This window comes from Pongo abelii, chromosome X (assembly GCF_028885655.2).
Source record: "Pongo abelii isolate AG06213 chromosome X, NHGRI_mPonAbe1-v2.0_pri, whole genome shotgun sequence".
NCBI classification, from domain to species: domain Eukaryota; kingdom Metazoa; phylum Chordata; class Mammalia; order Primates; family Hominidae; genus Pongo; species Pongo abelii.
Genome location: NC_072008.2, coordinates 70,615,355 through 70,637,122, shown reverse-complemented (window position 1 = coordinate 70,637,122; position 21,768 = coordinate 70,615,355).

Genomic DNA, 21,768 nt, shown 5'->3' with positions numbered 1-21,768 from the left:
GCAGAGAGAGAGAGAGTAGAAAGCACCTGGCTGCCCTAGGCTCTGCCTGTGGGTCAAGGAGATTTTCCCAGAATAATTGAGGGAAACCTGGAATACCAGAACTGAGACATTATCTAATGAAAAAACCCGTAGTCAAAATTGAGAAACAGAGTCTCTGAGGGATAAAAGGAAATATTCAGTATCACAAAGCAAATTAGTGGAAAGCTGAAATTTAAACCCATCCCTATGGACTCCAAATCACATGTTCTTTCACTCTGCCAGTATGCCTCCTGGTCCTGGAATACCATTTTACTTCCAACTTCTCTCCTGGCATACAGAACCAGCTACATAATTTGCAAGGCCCAGTAAAAAATGAAAACGATAGGCCCTTTATGTAAAAATTAAGAACATCAAGATGATGACAGCAGAACATTAAACTAAGTGTGGGGTCCTTCTAAGCATGGAGTCCTGTGAAGCTGTACAGGTCCTATGCCTATGAAGCCGGCCCTGGGGCACAGTTATAACCACAGGCCACATTCTGTCATCTTGGAGCTTGCCGAAGGAAATAAATAAGGAAATTCACATTTATTAGAGTACTTATGATATTTTTTCATGTGTATTATCTAATTTATTCAACAACTCTCTGGCATGGTATTATTATTATTCTTATTTATAGGTGAGGAAACTGAGGCACACAGAAATAAAGTGACTTGTCTAAGGAAACAAAACTAGAAAATAATAGAGAAGGCAGATTTTTCACTCAGGTCTAACTCTAAATGTTGAGGTTTTCGTCTACTTTCCTACATTGGCTACAAGGAAGGGAGAAGAAAGTAGTTGACTTTGAGAAAGAAAAAATAGTGCCAGACCCCTAAGTTCAACTGTGACCTTCAGGCTAATGAGGGACACGAAAGGTGTGAAAAGAGGGTGAATGGTTTCCTAGTGCCTCATGTTTGCAGTCTCCAGGGAGTCCCCATTAACAGCCAGGAAGATGATGAATTCCCATCATGCAGTGCCCTCCACCATGAATTCTGATGGCATGAAGGATGGGAGGGGCAATGCTTTCAGGGTATACTTTGATAGCTTTCAATGATTGCAGTGCCCAAGTCACAGTCCTCTGTCTACACTAGTGGAAGTATGGCCCTGAGTGGTACTCAAGCCGTGGTAAATAATCTTTTCAAGCTACATACATTCTTATAAATTCAGGTTCAAAAGAAAGACCACATCCTGTGAGCCAAGAGCCCTGGGCCCTAGTCCCCACTCTACTACCTCCCTGGGCATTAGTTTCTCCTTTAACCAACAGAGGTTGGACTAAATGGTCTTGGATACCACTCCAACTCAAACATTCCCTGGTTCCTTTGTGGCTCTTCGTTACTCACTGTGGGCTTCCCCATGGTTGCAGGACCTGAGGCTCTGTGAAAGCCTGAGATAGGGATTCACTTGCACTAACATCACTCCGGAGAAAACTTCCTTCTACCAGAATAATTTATTGGCTCAGGCTTCAATACCCCAGATCTAGCTTCTAGAAAGATTCAGTTCTTGTTTCTTTTGGTTGCTGACTAAAGCTTGGAGCGGAAGTAGGGTAGTCCTGTGGGCACTTTTCTAAAAAGGGACCCCCTTCTTCCTACGCATACCATAGAGATTAAGTTTAGCTACACACGTTTTTTTCTTCCCTGTCAATTAGGGTACACTACTGGCCTTTTAACAGGGGTTTCTGGAGACAATGTGTTTACCTAAAGTAGTAATGAATGGTATCTATTTTGAGCCCAAAGACAGGGCAATAAAAGAGAGCATTAGGAACCAGAAGGCTCTGAAAATCGTACCATCTATGCATAGGGCCTGAATGAGAGAAAAGGGAACTGTGCTCAGAGTTCCTCTTTAGCCCACAAACACAAATTATGCTGGGAAGGGCCAAGTTTCCAATAACAGCACAAAGGGGCTTCTTCTTTTTGATCTGTTGTCCAGGCTTCTGCAGAGAGCAACCAAAAGTCACAAAGTTTTCCCATTTTGTATGATTTCTGCTTTGCCTGTGCTTGTGAAGGGAGATGAGAAAGAAGGGAAAATAGTTGACAAGCGGAGCAAGCAGGCAGTGCTGGGGTCCCACACTGCAGACACACTCATTTATTTCTTCAGTACTGGAATAGAAAGAACACTGAATCAGAGTCCCTGCATCTTAAACCCTGGGTTATAGACCAAGCTCTGTAACTTATCAATTATGTGACCTTGAACAATCACACACAGCCTGTCTGAGCCTTAGTCCTTACATCAGATTGAAGGATTCTCAGGCTAAAGGGAAATGGAAGACAGGTGTGCACCCCAAGAGCTATGTCACCCTACGGAATATGATACGTAATTTGACAAAGGCATGAAGTGCCGTCAGATACGTATATAAGATTCTCCCAGGGCAGAAGATGAGGAGGTGATGGTAACTGGAAAGGTTCTCAGAAGAATAGGATTTTGGCTACATCTTAAAGGATAGAGAGGAAAAAAATGATGCTCACTGTCTCTGGAAAGCCTTCTCTGACAACCACCTGCAAAATTAATTGCTTCCCACCTTGCCCTCCTCTACTCTTGAAAAACATCCACACAGCACTTAGGTGTCAGCCTCTCCCAGAAGACCAAGCACTGCCCAAAGTAGGAACTATGTTTGATCTTTACTGTCTTCTTAGGCCTAGGAATAAACTAGTTATCCCAGAACTGTGAGGTGAATAAGTGAATGAGTCAATGCATAAGCAAAAGAAAGAGACCTCATAGCGCAATGTCCCCACATTGCTTAGCTTATCCAACCTCCATGAAGGAGCTGAGAAGCCCCCACCCTTCACTTTGAGTTTATCTTCCTGTTCACTCACCCCCACCTCCTTTCAGAAGACTTTCAAGAAGAGGCCCCAGGGAAAATTGCAAAGCTAAGGCCACTTCCTGTGCAAGTGGCTTGTGTCCACACACTCTACCTCAACCCTGGTTATTGCTATGCATAGGATTGCACTGGGGTTTCCTCTGAAAGGAAATACAAAGGCTGATGCAATGTGTAGGGCACCCGCAGGCCAGGACTAAAGAACTTTTTGTACACCTGGGCCTGGGGACAGAAGTTTCACTGTGAGGCTCCCACAAAACAGTGATATTGACAAGATAAATGGCAGCAATTAACCCAATAACTACAGCTTAACTATATTCAGCAAGGGTGTGTTGAGCACCTACTGGCTACAAAGCTCTATGCTTGGCAAAAGGGGAAAAAATAAACATACAACAGAACAGAAATATACAACAATCTAATACAAATGTAATGCGAGCCACAATTATTATAATAACCACATGAAAAATTTTTAAGTGAAACTAATTTTAATAATATATTTTATTTAGCTCAATACATCCACAATGTTATTTCAACCTGTAAACAATGTAAGCATTTATTAATAAGATATTTTACATTATTCAAAATGTAGTATGTATTTTATACAAACAGTACATCTCAATTTGAACTTGCCATGTTTCTAGTGTTAAATTGCCGTATGTGGCTAGTGGCTACCGTATTGACCAGAACAGGTATAAGACATGGGCCCTATCCTCTAGGAATTCACAGTCTAGTCCAGAAACCAGAGTGCTACATGAGCATGTTCAAAAAATGAGTACAATAGTGGAGGTGCATGTGTGGAAAAGAGAACTGCACTAAGAGTCAGGAGATCTGGGCTACAGTCTTTTCTCTGCCACTAATTCTCTGTGTGACCTTGAGCAAATCCCTCTCCCTTTCTGGGCCTCCATATTTCCATCTCTACAATAAGTCTGATTAAATTTATTCACAAAACAAATACATGTTGAATGTGTTCTAAGTGTCAGGCATGGTGCAAGGTACTTAAGATGCAGAAGTGAAAAAGACATATAAAACGCTTGCCTTCCTGACATATACAGTGTGGTGGAAAATAGCCATTAAACAAATTTTTTAAATATGTCAAGAAAGGGGGAAGATCAGAGAGCAGGGAGAACACATAACAGGATAACATAATCCACCAGACTTGGATAGGTCAAGAAAACTTCTCAAAGTAAGTAACTTTTAAAGTGAGACTGAAAAATGAGAAGTAGTCAGCCAAGTGGATAATGGGCGCAAGGCAGTTCCAAGCAGAAGAAGCAACATGTATAAAGATTCTGAGATGGAGAATAATGTGGCATATTCCAAGAAGATAAAAGGCTGGTATGGCTTGAAAAAGAGTGAACAAAGGAAAAAAAATAGCATAAAGCAAGTAGAAGAGTTAAGCCGGGGGCCAAACTAAGAAAGGCCTTGTATGCTATGTTGGGCGTTTGAGACATGAGAAGCCAGAAAGTGTATATATGTGATGCAGTGCCCTTCTATATTCAAGCCTAGGATTTTAGGGGTCCAGACTATGGCAAAAAACAAGAAAGAAAAGTTAATTCCAACTGGTTGGATTAGAGACTTCACAGAAGAGGCCGAATTTTAAAAGAGCCTTGAAGGATAACAGGATCAATAATCAGAGAAAGGCATTTCAGGCAGAGGAAAGGACCCAAGTAAAGGTGCAGAGATACGAAAGAATATGGTGAGCTTGTGTGAATAGGGAGACTACTGATACAAAATGGCAAATATAAGCCTGAGAGCATTTTTGAGTATCTATAGACATCGTAGAATAATAGTAGCCCAAAGGCCTATCCAACACACCAAACGTGCTCTGGAGGAAATCTGGCAAAGACCTTGGACCTATCAGGAGATCCATTTTGTACTGGAATAACAATAATTAACAAGTATTGTGAGCTCACTAAGTGCCAGGCACTGTTTGAAGCCCTTTACACATGTTAGTTTATGTAATCCTAACAACAACCTTATGAGGGAGATACTATAATTACCTAGTAAATGGCAGATGTAGGATTTAAATATCATGCAACAATTTATGAAAGGTAGAAATTTTGGAGCAATCTACAGAAAAAATATATAATATGTCTCTGGCTAGGAAATGTCAAATTCAAGTCAGTTATCATCTCAGTCTTTAAGGGCAGTTTTTTCCAGGAAAACCTCATTCATTTCCAATTTATGATCATTAGATAAGTCTGAGCTGAAGCTTTTGTTTAGCTTCTTAGAAAGACAAAATAAATGAAGTAAATAAAATGGGAGTTCCAGGGAGTTGTTTAAAGACAGAAAACCAAACTGGTTCTACTTACTAGCCATACCTCACTCCCAGTCAGAGTCCCTCAGAAGCTTCCATCTATGGCAGAAATAACTGAAGTGACCCTAATCAACCATTTTAATCTATTTCCTATAATGACCCACCTAAAGATTTTTACTAAGCAGCAGCTGTTTTTTTTTTGTTTGTTTGTTTGTTTGTTTGTTTTTCCTTAAAATGAGTAAAGAGTTTATCTGGGCCAAGCTTGAGAGCCGCAACTCAGGAGCATAGATTCAAGTTGCCCTAAATATACACTTCCTTGGGAACAATTTTAAATGGACAATGAAGAAAGGAATGAGGAATCAACTTTCAATAGCCTGTTGTAAATAGTATATTCGGAAGGAACAAACATGTATTTATTTAAAATATATATTCTCACTCCAGTCTGTCTCTCACTCCCACTATTCACATCACAGCTGTAGTCCCAGCTACTGGGGAGGCTGAAGCAGGAGAATCACTTGAGCCCAGGAGTTCAAGGCTGTAGTGCACTATGATCACCTGTGAATAGCCACTGCACTCCAGCCTAGGCAACAGAGGAAAACCCTGTCTCAAAAAATAAATAAATAAGAGGAAATTCTGTCATTTTCAACAACATAAATGGAATTGGAGATTACGTGAAGTGAAATAAGCCAGGCACAGGAAGACAAATGCCACATAATCTCACTTACATGTGGATTCTAAGATAATGAAAGTTATAGAAGCAGAGAGTAGAATGACGGTTACAGAGGCTTGGGGGTGGGCGGAATGGGGAGATAATTTTCAAAGGGTACAAAGTTTCAAACAGAAGGAATAGGGTTTTTTTGAGATCTATTGCACAGCATAGTGAATACAGTTAATAATAGTATATTGCATGTTTCAGAATTGCTAAGACAGTATATTTCAAATTATTCAACAAATTATAGGTATTTGAGGCAATGGATATATTAAATTTAATTACTCCACATTGTATTCATAAATCATAACATCACTTTGTATCCCACAAATACAATTATAAATTTACAATAAAAAATTAAATGAATATATCTATATCTATATCTGCATCTATCTATATATCAGTATAGAGATATTTCCTAATTCAGACTGGGGTAGTTGCTCCTGATATCATTGACTTGGCACACACAGACTATTTTCATCTTCTTAGTTTGTCTTCTGAGTAAAGGAAGGGCAAGAATTGTGCCTTTTGGGAAACAAAAAGAAAATTTAGAGCAGACCCTTGAGCTTTCACCACAGCTAAACATTTGCTAGAACTAGATTTGGCACTGATTCAGGAATTAGTCAATCCCTAAAAAATTGATACCTCATGGGCTTTCAAAGTGGAATCCTGAGAGCTCCTGTAACGGCCAGATAATGCAAGGTAAGAAGCAGAAAAGCTTCATATTGGCATCAGAAGGGACACTGCCTTCTATTCTCAGATCTAGGCAGAATAGAAACTGGGAATTGGAAGAAAAACACTTTTGTTGAGTGCTTATTATGTACCACCTACTCTCACTCTCTATTATATCACTTATTACTCTCAATAACCTTATAAAATAAGAATCATTTCTGTTTCACAAATGGAGGCATTGAAGCATGAAGAAATTAAGCAACTTCCTTCAACGTCACATATTTAGTAAGTGGCAAAGCTGAGATTTATAATTTTGTTAGAATTTAGAATTCCAAATTCTAAAATTTAGAAGTTTATCCCTAAGATGGCATAAAAGAGGCTACTCAATGACTCACCATATCCTTTGGCCCCCTCAAACCCTGCTGCCTAGCTGTTTCCCCTAGCCTTAAAGAAAAAAGGGGGTTATTCCACTCAATTGCAAACTCCATGAGAGCAGGAACCATGTCTGTCATACCCAATTTTCAATTAGACTGCTGATTTCTTTTTCTTAATTGATTTTGGGCATACTTTGTATGTTAGAGAGATTTTTCCTTTGTATGTAACGAGAATTGTAATTATTTCCACTAGTTTGTCATTTGCCTTTTGACTTTGCTTCTACCATGTTATAGTTTTGTTTATTGTTTATGTCCCCTACTACAGTGTAAGCTCCATGAGGGTAGTTATTTTATTTTATTCTTAACTATATCCTTAGTGCTAGAGCTGCCTTGCTTATAATAGTAGGTTCTCAGTAAATATTTGTTGATGAAAAAAAAAAATCTTCCTGTTCTGCAAGACCAGAAAATGAGGTGATATCTGAATACTGAAAGCTTTGACCTTCCTTGGACTCTGGTTCCTGATGACCTGGTTCCTGGAAGCCATCAGGTTTGAAGGCTCACTGAGAATAGCTCTAGGCAGAGTGTCAGGAGACCTGAGTTCCAGGCCCAGCTGTGTCATGGCTTATAACATGACCTTGGGAAGTTTCCTTTTTGCTCTGAGTATTGGTCTCCCTGTATCAGTTCATTCTCATATTGCTGTAAAGAAATACCTGAGACTGGACAATTTACATATTTTTAGAAAGTTTAATTGGCACATAGTTCTGCAGGCTGTACAGGAAGCATAGCAGCATCTGCTTCTGGGGAGGCCTCAGGAAGCTTCTCATGGTGGAAGACAAAGGGGTGCAGGCACATCACATGGTAAGAGAGATCAAGGAGAAACGACTTTTAAACAACTTTTAAACAACCAGATCTCATGAGAACTTAATCACTTTTGCAACAACAGTACCAAGGGGGATGGAGTTAAACCATTCATGAGAAACCACCCCCATGATCCAATTACGTCCCACCAGGCCCCACCTCCAACATTGGGGATTACATTTCAACATGAGATTTGGGTGGGGACACATATCCAAACTATATCACTCCCTCACTCCCCATTTATAAATAGGGTGAACTGTGTGGTCTTTAAAGGGCCCTCTTCTCTCTCCCATTCACAGATTGGTCAAGTGGTCTAGGTAACAAGGGTGTCAAAGATAGCAAGACTGACCAAGGCCCTGCCTTCCTGGAACTCACATTCAAATGAGGGACACAGGCACTTGCCAAAGTATGTCAGAATGAAAATATAAGTATTATACAGGATAAATATAGGGTATTATAAGAGCAAATAATAGTAAACCTAATCTGATATGGGAGTTTAGGGAAGACTTTCTTCAAAAAATATTTAAGACCTAAAGAATGATCTAGACTAAGTAAAGTTCTCGGGCCTTGTATATATGTGTACATACATAATATTAACAATAATTATACTGTGTTTGTTTTACTAGTTACCTGTTAATTTTTCATTATTATAATGAATATGATTATTTGTTGTAGATAACTTATAGTGATACTATATACTATACCTATATACTATATAATATATAATATATATCACTATATACTATAATTTATAGTGATAGTATAAACATTATTTATATTATATTAAAAATATATATATATGTATATATACTCACCTAACATGTGAAAAAAGCTTTCTAAACTACAAAGTGATAATAAAACTGTGAGGGATGAATTTTCTCATTTGTCTGGGGATTTCTCTTGACCTGTTTTGGACCTCCATGGGTGGCCCTCAATGAAGGTTTCTTTGAGACTGGACCTCAACCTGAATCTGAGTCCCCTTGGGATTTGTAGGGCGATCTGCTGGTGCACTTATTGGTACAAAGTAGATATCATCTATCTCTGAAAAGGAAAGATATATTTTGGAGCCTGGAACTACCTCTAACCATATATTAAGCTCATTTGCCTGAGCCACTAATGATAAAAGATGTCTTAGAAGCTGCCTGGCTTATCTGCAAGTCTTGGCACTGGCGGCCGACAGAAAAGGGGAAGAAGCTCTATGGGTCTCTCTAGAACCTTGACTATCCAGGAGATGATCAGTTCTTGGACACTGTGGCATAAATTCCCAGCATACACAGGCTTTCCCATCTTCTCATTATCTCATTATCTCCAGCAGGACTGGAGACTCCAGTACACTGTGTTGATAGGGCTAGGGAACCAGAGGAAGTGGGGGAAGACAGACAACAGTTGAAGAACGGCTACTCTGTCCCAAGCTAGATGCTTTACGCACATCTGCTTATGTAATTTTCATAACAACTCTACAAGGTGAGAGTTGTCGTACCTTTCACTGATAAGGAAATTGAACCTCAGAGTGCTCAAATGACTTACTTCAAGTAATTAATTAATCAGCTAAGATGGAGTTCAAACCAATTTTTCTACTGTCTTCCATACCACATGCCAATTGGAAGGTCCATTTTAACGTCTTTTGCTGCCTTCAGGCTGGACCATATCAATTTTTACTCCAAAGCAGGAGAATTATATCTAAGTTTTGGGGATCACAAATAAGGAAATTCTCTCACTTCTCTTCACATGAACTGGTGCTCCTCTGGCAGGAAGTTGAACCTCCCATCTAATCTGAACCAGGCCTATTGTGGTTTAAGTCAACTTCCTCTTCCTTTATCCTACTTTTCTTCTGAACATTCTTCTCTGAGCTGCAAGCTGCAGCCTGAAACCTCTCAGGAACCTCTCATTTTACCCCTAAGCTAAGCAAAGGGGTTTTAGAACTGGAATCTACTACTCCCACTACACTTGCTTCTTACTACTCCATTGGCTCTGTTCTCGCAACGATCATCAACCAAATAGCCTGTCCTCAGACATTGTCCTGTTTTGTCCCTCATCTGTTGATCTCTGAGCCTGTACATATAATCACGTTACAACCAACTTTAAAAAAAAAATCTTTCTAGTGACCACCACATCATTCTTCAGATCACTCTAAAAAGTAGGTTCCATAGATTACCTCACTGTTTAACCTCCTAATCTACCATAATTTAGCTTTTTGTCCCTTATTCGCATTTCTGCACTAACCTTGGTAACTATTGTCACAAAATTACCATGAACTCCTAATCAACAAAGCCAAAAGCCTCTCTACTAGCCCTCAACCCCTTCAATGTCTCTGCAACAGGTGACTGTCAGCCATTTCTTCTTTCCTAAAACCTGTCATCAAATGGTTTAGAGAATACCCTCCCTCTCCAGACTGAATTTGATCACCAGAACCACAGAAGTGTGGTTCAGATGAGATGTAAACATCAAATTCATGCCAGAGGATCATAGCCAATTGCAGAGACTGTCTTCTTCATTTGTGTCCCTGATACCTAGCAGACCACTTGATCCCAAATAGTGCTCAGTGAGAATTGTTGAATTTACCTATACTCCTCTGATTCACCTATCTTCCTAACCATTCTCTTTGGTTCTCTTAACGACATCTCTTTCTTTCCTGTTCTTTATTAAATGTGTTCCCAAATACGCTGTACTTTTGTCTTTTTGTTGTGTCTCTGCATGCTTGCTTACTATCTTTCTATCTTCCCTAGCTCCAGATCAGTAGATTCAATCTAATATTGAACTTATCTCCCTGAATGTCTGAGTCCTCATGCCCTAGACCCTACACCTCAAACAAACTTGGTCATAATACTGTGTTTCTTATCTCCATGGAGAAAATCCAAGTTAGAAATATCAATCATCGTTGATCACCATTATATATTTTTACTAATACTCTGATTATAACACTTATGACCTTACAGTGTGATATTTTTTGTCCATGCCTTTTTCTCATGAGTAGCCTGTAGTTCCCTCAAGAAAAAGTATCTCTGTTTAAATTGATTTCTGTATCACCAGTGTTTGGCACATAGTAAGGGGCCTTAGTGTTAGCAATTGTTAGCTAAATTAATAAAGGGTGATGAGGTCAGCTCCCAGAGTGCCTGTATTTGAGGAAGAGAATGATTTTGTTCGTAATGATGAAGAAGAATATAGAAAAAAAAAGATGAAAATGATGTTCATTTTCATCCAGGAATGTTTTTATCCTTAAAGTTTGATATTTATTGCCAGGATGATCTTTTAATAACACAACTCTAGTGGTGTTCTTGCACTGCTTAGAAAAGATGAGTGACTTTTCATTGCTTTAAGCTTAAAGTTCAAAATTTGTCAGCTAGGTGATCAGGATCTTTCACAATCTGTACACAGCCTATGTCTTCACTGTTCTCTTCCCATCCTATATTCTGACTACTGCATGCCCTGTATTCTAGTATATCTCCAGCCTTTTACACATGCCTCTCTGTGGACCTTGAAAGCTTCCTAGTCCCTTCACATCTATTCTGTCAGGAGACCTTGTGTTTCTTCTTCAGACCCAGCTCAATTATCATCTCCTCTGGGAAACCTCTTTTAATTGTCCTAGACAAATTCTTCTGTGCTTTGTATGCACCTAAATTACAGCCTGATTACATTGCATCTAGATTACCTGTTTACATAGTTACAAAGTGTGCTCTACCAGGCACTGGCTTTAACTTAATAATTTTTGGATTCCCAGATCCTAGGTTAACTTCTACCATGAAGTAGATTTTCTGTAAATGTTGGTTAAATCTGACTAAAATGCCTGCTGAAATAAATATTAATATTTGTGTTATATAGTCTGACTCCATCTTGGCTTATGGATAGTTTCCACACATGTTAAGTCCACAACTCCAATTCTGCCCAAGTTAAAATCTCTTCAGATGGCAGGGGTGAGTCATTTCTTAGGCTCCATACCTAGAACACAGTAGGCTTTTAGTGAACGATTTGAAATCAAGATGTGTCTGGAGGTGAATAAAGGCCAGCACAGCAATCGGGTTGATGAGTAATGTCTTCTTTTTTTTTTTTTTTTTTTTTTTTTTTGAGGCGGAGTCTTGCTCTGTTGCCCAGGCTGGAATGCAATGGTGCAATCTCGGCTAACTGCAACCTCCGTCTCCTGGGTTCAAGAGATTCTCCTGCCTCAGCCTCCCCAGTAGCTGGGGTTACAGATGTGTGCTACCATGCCAGCTAATTTTTGTATTTTTAGTAGAGACGGGGTTTCACCATGTTGGCCATGCTGGTCTCGAACTCCTGACCTCATGATCTGCCCACCTCGGCCTCCCAAAGTGCTAGGATTACAGGTGTTAGCCACCCCGCCCAGCCAGTAACATCTTCTAAACCTCTGTTTTCTTCCTATGGACATAATGAGACAAAATTTGAATAGAGAAAAACACAATTGCAACCAGGGTTGCATTCCTGTCACCTTAGGTAAGGAAGAAGAGGAAATGAAAATCAGACAGGCGACAAAGCTGCATGGGCTGGAGGGAGGAAATCTTGTAAATGTCAAAAGGCAAAGCTGAAAATAAACCTCAGCCCTTTGAAGAATGACTACTGAAGTTAAGTTCAATTGATTTAAAGATTGCTTTTCAGAGAGTTCATAAAACTCATGATCCTGAATTGAGGGTTATTTGGGAAAAACCCCAAACCATTTTTTTCCTCTGCTTTCACATCAACACAACAATCAACATGGAAGATTTCTGTGGCCAGATGTGTGGGATAGTTTCCCCCACACACAAAGCAGCAGACACCAGCTGAGTGTCCTCTAATTCAATTCCAACACCATCTACCTAAAGATAGCCTCAGGTCTCACAAGTTGAGGGCTTATTTCCCAAGACTTCCCTTCACCAAAGACACCAGTCCCAAGTCCAGGCCTCCAGAACTTCTGACTGGGCAGTGTCAAGTTGGGGTACCCACAACCCTCTTTTTGAGTTCAATTAATTTGCTAGAGTGGCTCACAGAACTCAGGGAAACACATCAGGTCTCACAAGTTGAGGGCTTATCTCCCAAGACTTCCCTTCACCGAAGACACCAGTCCCAAGTCCAGGCCTCCAGAACTTCTGACTGGGCAGTGTCAAGTTGGGGTACCCACAACCCTCTTTTTGAGTTCAATTAATTTGCTAGAGTGGCTCACAGAACTCAGGGAAACACATTTACAGTTTTACTATAGAGAATATTACAAAGGGTACAGATAAAGAGATGCATATGGTGGGGTATGGAGGAAGTGGTGTGGAGCTTCCATACTCTCCCAGGGCACACTACTCTGCAGGAACCTTCACATGTTCAGCTATCCAGAAGCTCTCCAAACTCTGTCCTTTTGGGTTTTTATGGAGGCTTCTTTACCTAAGCATGATTGACACTCATGTATAAATGTGATTGGATAAAAATGGTATTATATCATACTAACAGACTGGGTCAGGGGAGCCAGCAAGGTTTATCTATTCAGATTCTTCTTGGCCTCTCTACACAGCATTCTTTCCTCCTGGGTATGAGTCAGGACCCTCTCTGGAATGAGATTAATTCACAATCAGATTAGAATGCTGCCTTGGACAAGTGAAAGGAGAGCAGGACAATATGAGAGAGAGAGAGAGATTCTGTTTTCTGAGGCCTGCTTCTGAGGCCTAAAGGAACTGTGGATGAAAACCTACACACACACACACACACACACACATATATATATATATATCTCACAGGGGCTAAGAAAGAGACTACAAAATCTAGACATAGAATGTTGTAGGAAAAGAGCCTGTGTAGGACCAGGTTATGACCTACACTTAGATCCTGGCTTTACCATTGATCCACTATGGAAAGTTAGTTTCTTCCCTTCTCTGGGCTTCTCTGGGCTTCTCTGGGCTTCAGCGTCCCCATGTGCAAAATAAAGGACTAAGCTTCTTTGCATAACAGAAGGAGTGAGATAGAAATGCCCTTCAAGGATGTGGCTTACTTCTCAAGCAGAGACCTCTTACTATGGACCACACGGTTTAGTTTTACAGAACCCATACAGTTCAGTTTTGAGAAGACACCTGGAATTGACCTGATCATACTCCATGAACTGATCTATGCAAGTCAAACTCACAGAAAGCAGATATAACACAGAGAGGCTTTTTTGTTTGGTTTTGTTTTAATTCCAGAGCTAATATAACCCAAAAACAGCTGGGAATGCTCATGTTGGCTGAATAACAATCTCTGTCTTGCTTGGAAAAATATATTCTAAAAGCCAAATTAATCAGAAAGTTGCTTGATGAAAACATGGACAAGACAAAACAGATTAAATGAGCTTAACAAACTCTTCTTTTCCCCAAACCTCATCAACTAAGATGGGGTGAAAGGAGGGGTCAGGGGCACCTCTTTCTTTTATCTGTCCTTTAGACACACCATGAACACAATGACCACTTTCAGTTCTTGTCACTGTTTTTTTTTTTTCCAGTCTTCATGCAGAATCCCCACCTGCCCTTCTGCGTTGTCTCTGCAGCTGAGTTAATCCTTTTGATGAGGCTTCTACAACTTATTTAACATTCAGTCAGATCTCTTGAGATTCCACCTTAATTAGATTTCTGATTTCTTCAAGGCCCTGTTCTTTCCTGCTTTGATTAGTGAGAGCTCTCGTTCCATTAAGAACTTCTCCAGATGCCTAATCTATTATATGGTGATTTTACTGGTTGAAATCTCAGAAGAAACTTTTGCTTTGGGTTGTGGGGAAAGTGGGAGGAGAATCTTACTTTGCTCCTACCCAAATATACAAAGAGCTCTGCTTTCTCCCCTGGTAGAAATAGCATTGGGCTTGGGGAACTCTGGAAGTTTCAGAGGATTTGCAGATACACTTTCTTCCTTTTGAGGGAATCAATTTAAGGAGGTTGGTAACCAATGTGCTAGGTTCTTATCAAGATAAAATACTATTTCATGAGAAAAGCCTTGGGTCCTACTGAAATCCCTTCCATGGTAAAGAAGAGTTGGTGAGCCTACTAGTGAAAGAGGGCAGGTTATCCTTTTTCCTTGCTTTTCCTTTCCTTTCCTTCTTCTACTTGTCCCTCTCCTATCTTCTTTTCCTTCTTTCTTCTCTGTTTGTTTCTCCCCTTCCCTTCTTCATTTTCTCCTATCTTCTCCAACAATCTGGAATAGATATTAGAACCAGTGCTAGGATGAGCCTGAGCATGGAACTGGGTTTTTAACTGTATCTAGCCACCATGTGCATTCTAAGTTGCAAAAGCCAGAAGAAAAAGAGATGGAAGAAGAAAAAAAAAAGAACAAGAAAGAGGAGGAGGAGGAGGAGGAGGAACAGAACAAACAGCAGCAGCAGCAGCAGCAGCAAAAAAAGGGCTATTGGAAACAAATGAAAATGGATTTCATCTCTCTCCAGTTCTTGTGGCAATACAAAAAATTCTAAAAATGGATTTAAAACACCAGGTCCCCTCCCAGGAAAGCATATAGATTTTGGGCTCACCCCCTTCCAGGGCCTCTCTCCCCACCAGGGTAAGCCTTATCTACCCAAAACACTGTGGTGTAGTTTCTGCTCTTCCTGAAAATATCTGCAGCTAGGAGAAGCTTTGCTCATATTCAAAGGCACAACCATACAATAAAAGAGCTCCCAGATAACTTTTATCCTCTGCATTCAAGGAGTAGTCCTCCCATCCATATCTTCTTTCTGGGCAGTGCCAAGGGCCTGGCTTACCCACTTGGGTTATAGTTCAGATGAGACTCTTTCAGCTTTACCTTGGTCAATCAGGCATAGAGTTAAAAAGGAATGTACTTATCCATTTGGCAACCTGAGACAAAAGCACTTTATCTTCCAAGACCTCAGCTTCCTAACTGGAGGATGGGATCATAGACTAGATCAACTAATCTCTCCAAGTTATAAAAGCTCTTAGAGGCCAAAAAGTCTCAATTCCTTGTTACACCTATAAGAATGCTGAGGCTCAGGGAAATAAAAAAAAAAAATCCATGTGAGAAAGGGACTAGCTTGTGCCTGGCTGGACATGATACATAGTAGGCTAGGTACAGTGACTGTAATCCCAGTACTTCAGGAGCCTAAAGTGGGAGGATTACTTGAGCCCAGGAGTTCAAGACTAGCCTGGGCAACATGGTAAAACCCTGTCTCTACAAAAAATACAAAAATTAGCCTGGCACGGTAGTGTGCACCTGTAGTCCCAGCTACTCAGGGGGCTGAGGTAATAGAATCTTTTGAGCATGGGAGGTTGAGGCTGCAGTGGGCTGTTACAATGCCACTGTACTCCAGCCTACACAACAGAGCGAGAACCTGCCAAAAAAAAAAAAAAAAAAAACACAGTATATGCCAGTTCCCTTCTGACCTCTTAGCACGGATGGGTCAAAAATACAAGGGGATTCCTAAGGTTGCATCCAATGCATTTCACCTTTCCTGTATACCACACTGCCTTAAGATGGCTATGAATCCTAATTGGCTTGACTATGTGCACCATTGGCACTTTCTTATCTCAGGGTCTTTGAAATTCCCTTCAACCCATGGCTGACTCCTTCTCCTTCTCATTCTTCAGGTCTTAGCTTAAAATATTCTCTCTATGGAATGGCTTCCCTGCCAAACCAAGATAAAATAGCTCTTCTTACCCCTTTTCCCTCATATGCTTAGAACCCTACTGATTTTCTTAATAGCACACCTTACCATTTGGAATAATTGATTTTTTGATCAATTTATATGTTTACTGCTGATCACCTCCCTGGCTCTAAACACTGCATTTTTGTGATTGGTAGCTCTGTGATATAAACAGAGATTGTTTGTTCACTGCTGTATTGGATATTGCTTAGCTTAGTACTTGGCACGTGGTAGGAGGTATTAAATAATATTCAGTGAGTAAATGGTGCCTCTGACACAACATAAGTTAGGATGGGAGGAGTTTGCATCACTAGGTCAATGTTATGATTGAGTTGAAATTAAGAAGTTGAAGGTATGGAAAGGCTCATGAGCTATTAAGTTGAATGAATATGAGACTAGTCAGGGCAAGGCTCACACTCTATACATGGAGGGGCCACAAGGTAAGGGCAACTGAGCAGTTGAGTTTGGAAAGAGACTGCCTCATGGCTCACTTTTCTGGAACTTGACATACTCAAGTGTAAAATAGAGGTCATAACCTTTGCCCTCTCTGTATCATGGGGCTATTGTCAGATCTGATGTAAGAAAGATGTGAAAAAGGAAAGTAGGATGGGGAGGGAACTCATGGGTGGGTGGCTTATCTGCCACCACCTCTACCCCAGGCTTGGCCTGAAGTGGCCTCTGTAACTGCCTCCCCAGCTTCTGGACTGCAGAGTCATTGTGGAAGGGAAGTCCCAGCAGCAACAGTCTGGACTTCTAGCCCATACCACCTCAGTTGCTCAAGAATGACGGTTGGTTTTTGCATCAGCCTCTCTGTATCATTCTGTCCCCTACCCCATTCCCACACTGCCTCCCCAAAGACTATGTGTGGCAATTTCCAGGCTGACATTTCTCCATCAATGTGGCAATGTTCTGGTCTCCCATAGTTTGTTCAGGGCCCTAGGGTGGTGTCCTCCTATGTGGGAGGAAGCAGGTTCTCTGGGCACCTCAACATGATAACTGGTCTGCCAGGAACATGTCTGTCAGGTCATCCTGCCCTCCTACAACTACTTATACCTTCAAGAGTTTAGGTTAATCTGACAAGTGGGATTAGTCTTTTTGGAGCCTAGCACTGGAAATTTAGTTTAGATCAGATCAGGTCCCAAAACTGATAAACAAAGTAGAAGACTAATCTGAGCTATATAAACCAGATGCTAGCCCTACCTCACTCCCATCTCATCCTCTTAATCATAAGAAATTCCACCCTGGACAACATGGTGAAACCCCATCTCTATAAAACTAAAAAAATTAGCCAGACATGGTGGTGCATGCCTGTAGTCCCAGCTATTTGGGAGGCTGAGGTAGGATGATCGCTTGAACCTGGAAGGTTAAGGCTGCAGTGAGCTGAGATCACACAACTGAACTCTGGCCAGGGCAACGGAATGAAATGCTGCCTCAAAAATAATAAAGAAAGAAATTGAGTTAATTATGTTAGAAGATGGAGAGATGCAGATGCTTATCCTTGGCAATGCCCTTTTCCTATTATTTCTTTCATTCATTTAACAAACACATGGGTACTTATTATAAGTCAGGTCCCTGTATACTGGGGAAGATAGCCAAATAAAAAGGTGTTCCAGTTAGCCCAATATGTTCACCATTATTACATGTTCAAGTATAATATATAATATAGTATATATAAGCTACAGTGGCAAAACAGAAGGAGTGATTGACTTTCTAGGGATGTCAGGAACAGTTTCACAGAGGAGATCTGAACTGAAACTTGAAGGATTTACAGAATAGCAGGCAGTTTACAGGTAACAGTGGGAAAATCATCATAGGTATTCTAGAAGCGTGTCCTAACACAGCATGTGCAAAAGCATGAATACATGAAATGGACAGGCAAGTCTGGTGACTAAAATTCTGTATGGTTGAGTACATGACTTATCTTGAATAGTGGTAGGAGATGAAGCTGGCTAGATGTGGAAGTCTGCATTACTGAGGACTTTTAATTCTATGGTGAGTTTAGAATTTGTCTCCAAAACAGTGGAAAGTAATTGATGGGAATACTTAAACCCATTCAGCACACTCCAAAGTATATTTTCTGGACCCACATTAGAACAACCAGTCTAACAAATGTGCATGTGGTTACAGAAGCAATAAGACCAAATATTTGAACCTGGACTATGCTGGGAAATCTGATATCTACGTTCACCATATTTATTACCGCCACTGCTTAAAGACAAAACTTGTCCATTTTTGGATCAAAGAACTGTAGATACCGTCAGAATTCCCATTTTGCATACTTGCCTCTAGAATGTCAAGAGCCTAACCTTTTCTAAAAAGAACAGATATTAGCCAAAAAGAAGGAAAGTGCCAGTTTAGCAGAAAACCAAAGATTCTGCTAGCAAGCAGACAATGGGTGTTTACCAAGAAACCATGAAACTCTAGACTTGCCGTGGATGAGGGAGCTGACACAGCATGGGGTGTGGATAGAGAAGAGATGCAAGTACTAGATGGCAATTAATATTATACGCAATCACCTTCATTTCAAAAGTATCTTATTTATTTGTCTCTTTATCCAGCTGTTCTCTATTTATTTAGGCCTAAAAGGTTAACTAGTTTCAGCCCATGTGCTAAGAAACAAAGGACAGTGTTCTGCTGCTCAAATTCATATGTTGAAACCCTAACCCCCAGTACATCAGAATGTAACTATATTTGGAGACAGGGTCTTTAAAGAGGTTATAAAGTTAAAATGAGGTTGTTAGGGTAGTCCCTAATGCAATCTGACTGTTATCTTTATAACAAGAAAAAATTGGGGCACAAAAAGAAGCCAAGGATGCACAGGCACAGAGCAGACCATTTGAGAACACAATGAGAAGGTGGCCATCTGCAAGCCAACAAGAGAGGTCTCAGAAAAAAACAAACTTGCTGACACCTAATCTTGGACTTCTGGCCTCCAGAACTGTGAGAAAATAAATTTGTATTGTTTAAGCCACCCAGTGTGTGGCATTTTGTTATTGTAGCCCTAGCAAAGTAGTACACACAAAGGCCATTTTTTAAGTTCTCTGTCCACTGATGCCCTTCTTAGGCCTGCCCTTCCTGGCAAAGGGAGGTCTTCTTAATGTCTAGTATGGTCTCTCTCCTCCTCTTTAACCACTATGACCAGGTCACTTCATGGGCAGCAGAGCTTGAGCAGTGAAGCCAGCTTCCTGTATCTTCTACTTTATGTCTGGGAAAGGTGGCAAGTGATTTTGTCACTGGCAGGTTTCTCCCCTCTGTGAGGTCACCAGAAATGGTCAGAAACAGGAAAGCCCTGGCAGGAGTAGCATTGACGGGAGTTCCTACCAATTTTTAGGTAAAGACACAGGAAAAAGCAGAAAAGTTCTGGATTTTTAATTAAGAGACCTGGATTCAGCTCTGCTCATAATTAGTCATGTAACTCTTAAACAAGGTCCTTTCTCTCTCTGAACATTGGTTTTGTTATTATTCATGAACAGGGAGACAATATATATCTCACTGATATCTTATGGTGACTACATTAAATGATACGTAAGAGCTGATTATTATCAGTTCTGAGTTGAGCCTTGGATAGTTATCGTGATAATGTGCCAAATCCCACAAGAGGCACACCCTCCATCCAACCCCAGCTCCTCTGCTTGCTCATGGAGAGGTCAAGTAAGACCAAACGGCTCGTGGAAACTGACCAAAACCAAATCAACAAGGAACCTATGAGCTCAGCCCTTTGCAGAAATTGTTGAGCCTGAGAAAGAATTTGGACACATATTACTAACGAGATGGGAATTGGATGTGTCTCAAGTCTCCATCAAGGGACCACGTTGTGTCCCAAGTCCAATCTTTAGTAAGATATAGGAGGAATAGAATTTGGTGTACAGAAAACAGCAACCTACTCAATTATGTTGTGACTTGGCTGAGGTTACTGTTGTGTTGTCATAACAGAAGAGTGGTTGGCTGGCTGGTGGGTGGAGGTGTCTCCATGGAGGTTAGAGAAAGAGGAGACAAAAACAAAAGAATGTGTTAATGTTCCTCTGACACTATCCAAAGAGAGGGGCCACTGAGTCTATGGATCAACCTGCTCCACAGAGACAGAAGTCTCCTAAAAGCTAATTCATCCAGCTACCCCAGCTTTAAGAAAATGTTCCAGAATGCCATCCAAGCCATTTTGCGTTACTCTTCCATTCTTCAAACACCCCTGTGCTCTCAAGTCTGACATCTGAGCAGACTCACCCTAGGACAGGGCAGCTTGGATGAATAACAGGTGTGGGTAATTCAACTTTGTTTCTGGAGAATGGAAATTAGTTTCCCTGTGCCTGACCAACTCTAGATGAGGTGATAATTAAGTTTCTGGTCTCACCAAGTTGAATTCAGACCTTGAACTTATGGTGATCTCCCTCTGAGGCCTACTCCCTGCCTGTAGTCATCTATTGGTAAAAACACTTGACTAATTTGTTCGAACCCCTCTGGATCAGAAGTTCTTACTCAGTTCTGAATTCTTCCTGGTTCTCTCCTTCTTTATTCCCCAAACCTGCTACACACACACACACACACACACACACAGGATGGAGAAGATGTGGCTTAGAAGCAGCAAGTGTAGTACAGTCTAGGGATTTGGGAGGACAGTGAGCTCAATATGTGTCAGTTATGAGGTAGGGTGGCGAAAACCTAATGCTATCTTTAACAGTAATCATAAAAATGCAGTGTTCAGAACCAGGGAGGTGACAATCCTGCTCTACTTAGCATTGGCCAGATCACAAATAGAATACTTTCCCTTCTAGGCAACACACTCCAAGAAGAACACTGACAAAGTGAGACAGCCCCAGCCCCCACATTTCCCTACAGATGGCTGTGTGTTCAAACCTCCCTCTGGAGCAGCCCTAGCCTCCAGAGTCATCACAGCCCAACCCTGTTTGTCACCCAGTCTTGAGCCATATCAGGAGCGATGAATTCTAAATAATTGAGGATCTTATGTTCTCATGCCTCTCTAGCTTTGGGAGCTTAAAATAACTAGTCAATTCAAGTAAAGGCCATTCTGTTTTGTCATAAAGCATTGTTAAGTAGCAACCCACAGTCCAAACCCTTTTTGGCCTTAGAAAGGCTTTCCTGGGTTCCAAGCCTAGGTGGGGATCTCATAGTCAATCATGAAAAGGGTGGAAACATTGGGGTACAAAATAGATTAACTGGACCACTTCCCCAAATTCTGTGGATCTGTCCTTATATAATTATTTCAAGTAGTTCTTGCTCAGTATTGTGATATTTTTCATGATGAATGGTGTCTCTCCAGGGAATCAATTGGAATGTGATAGATCACACTCTGAGACCACACTTTATTCTTCATTCTATTAATACATCTCTTGAGGTTGAAGGTGGTTTCTGGAGAATTCTGAGGTGGTGAGTTTTCTTGAGCATGGTGTTACTGTCTTCTTGAAAGAGTAGATACAAAAAGTCTGAGGTGTTGTCTGTATCATCCTCTCTTCTGATATGGCCTGTTGATGTGGTTGA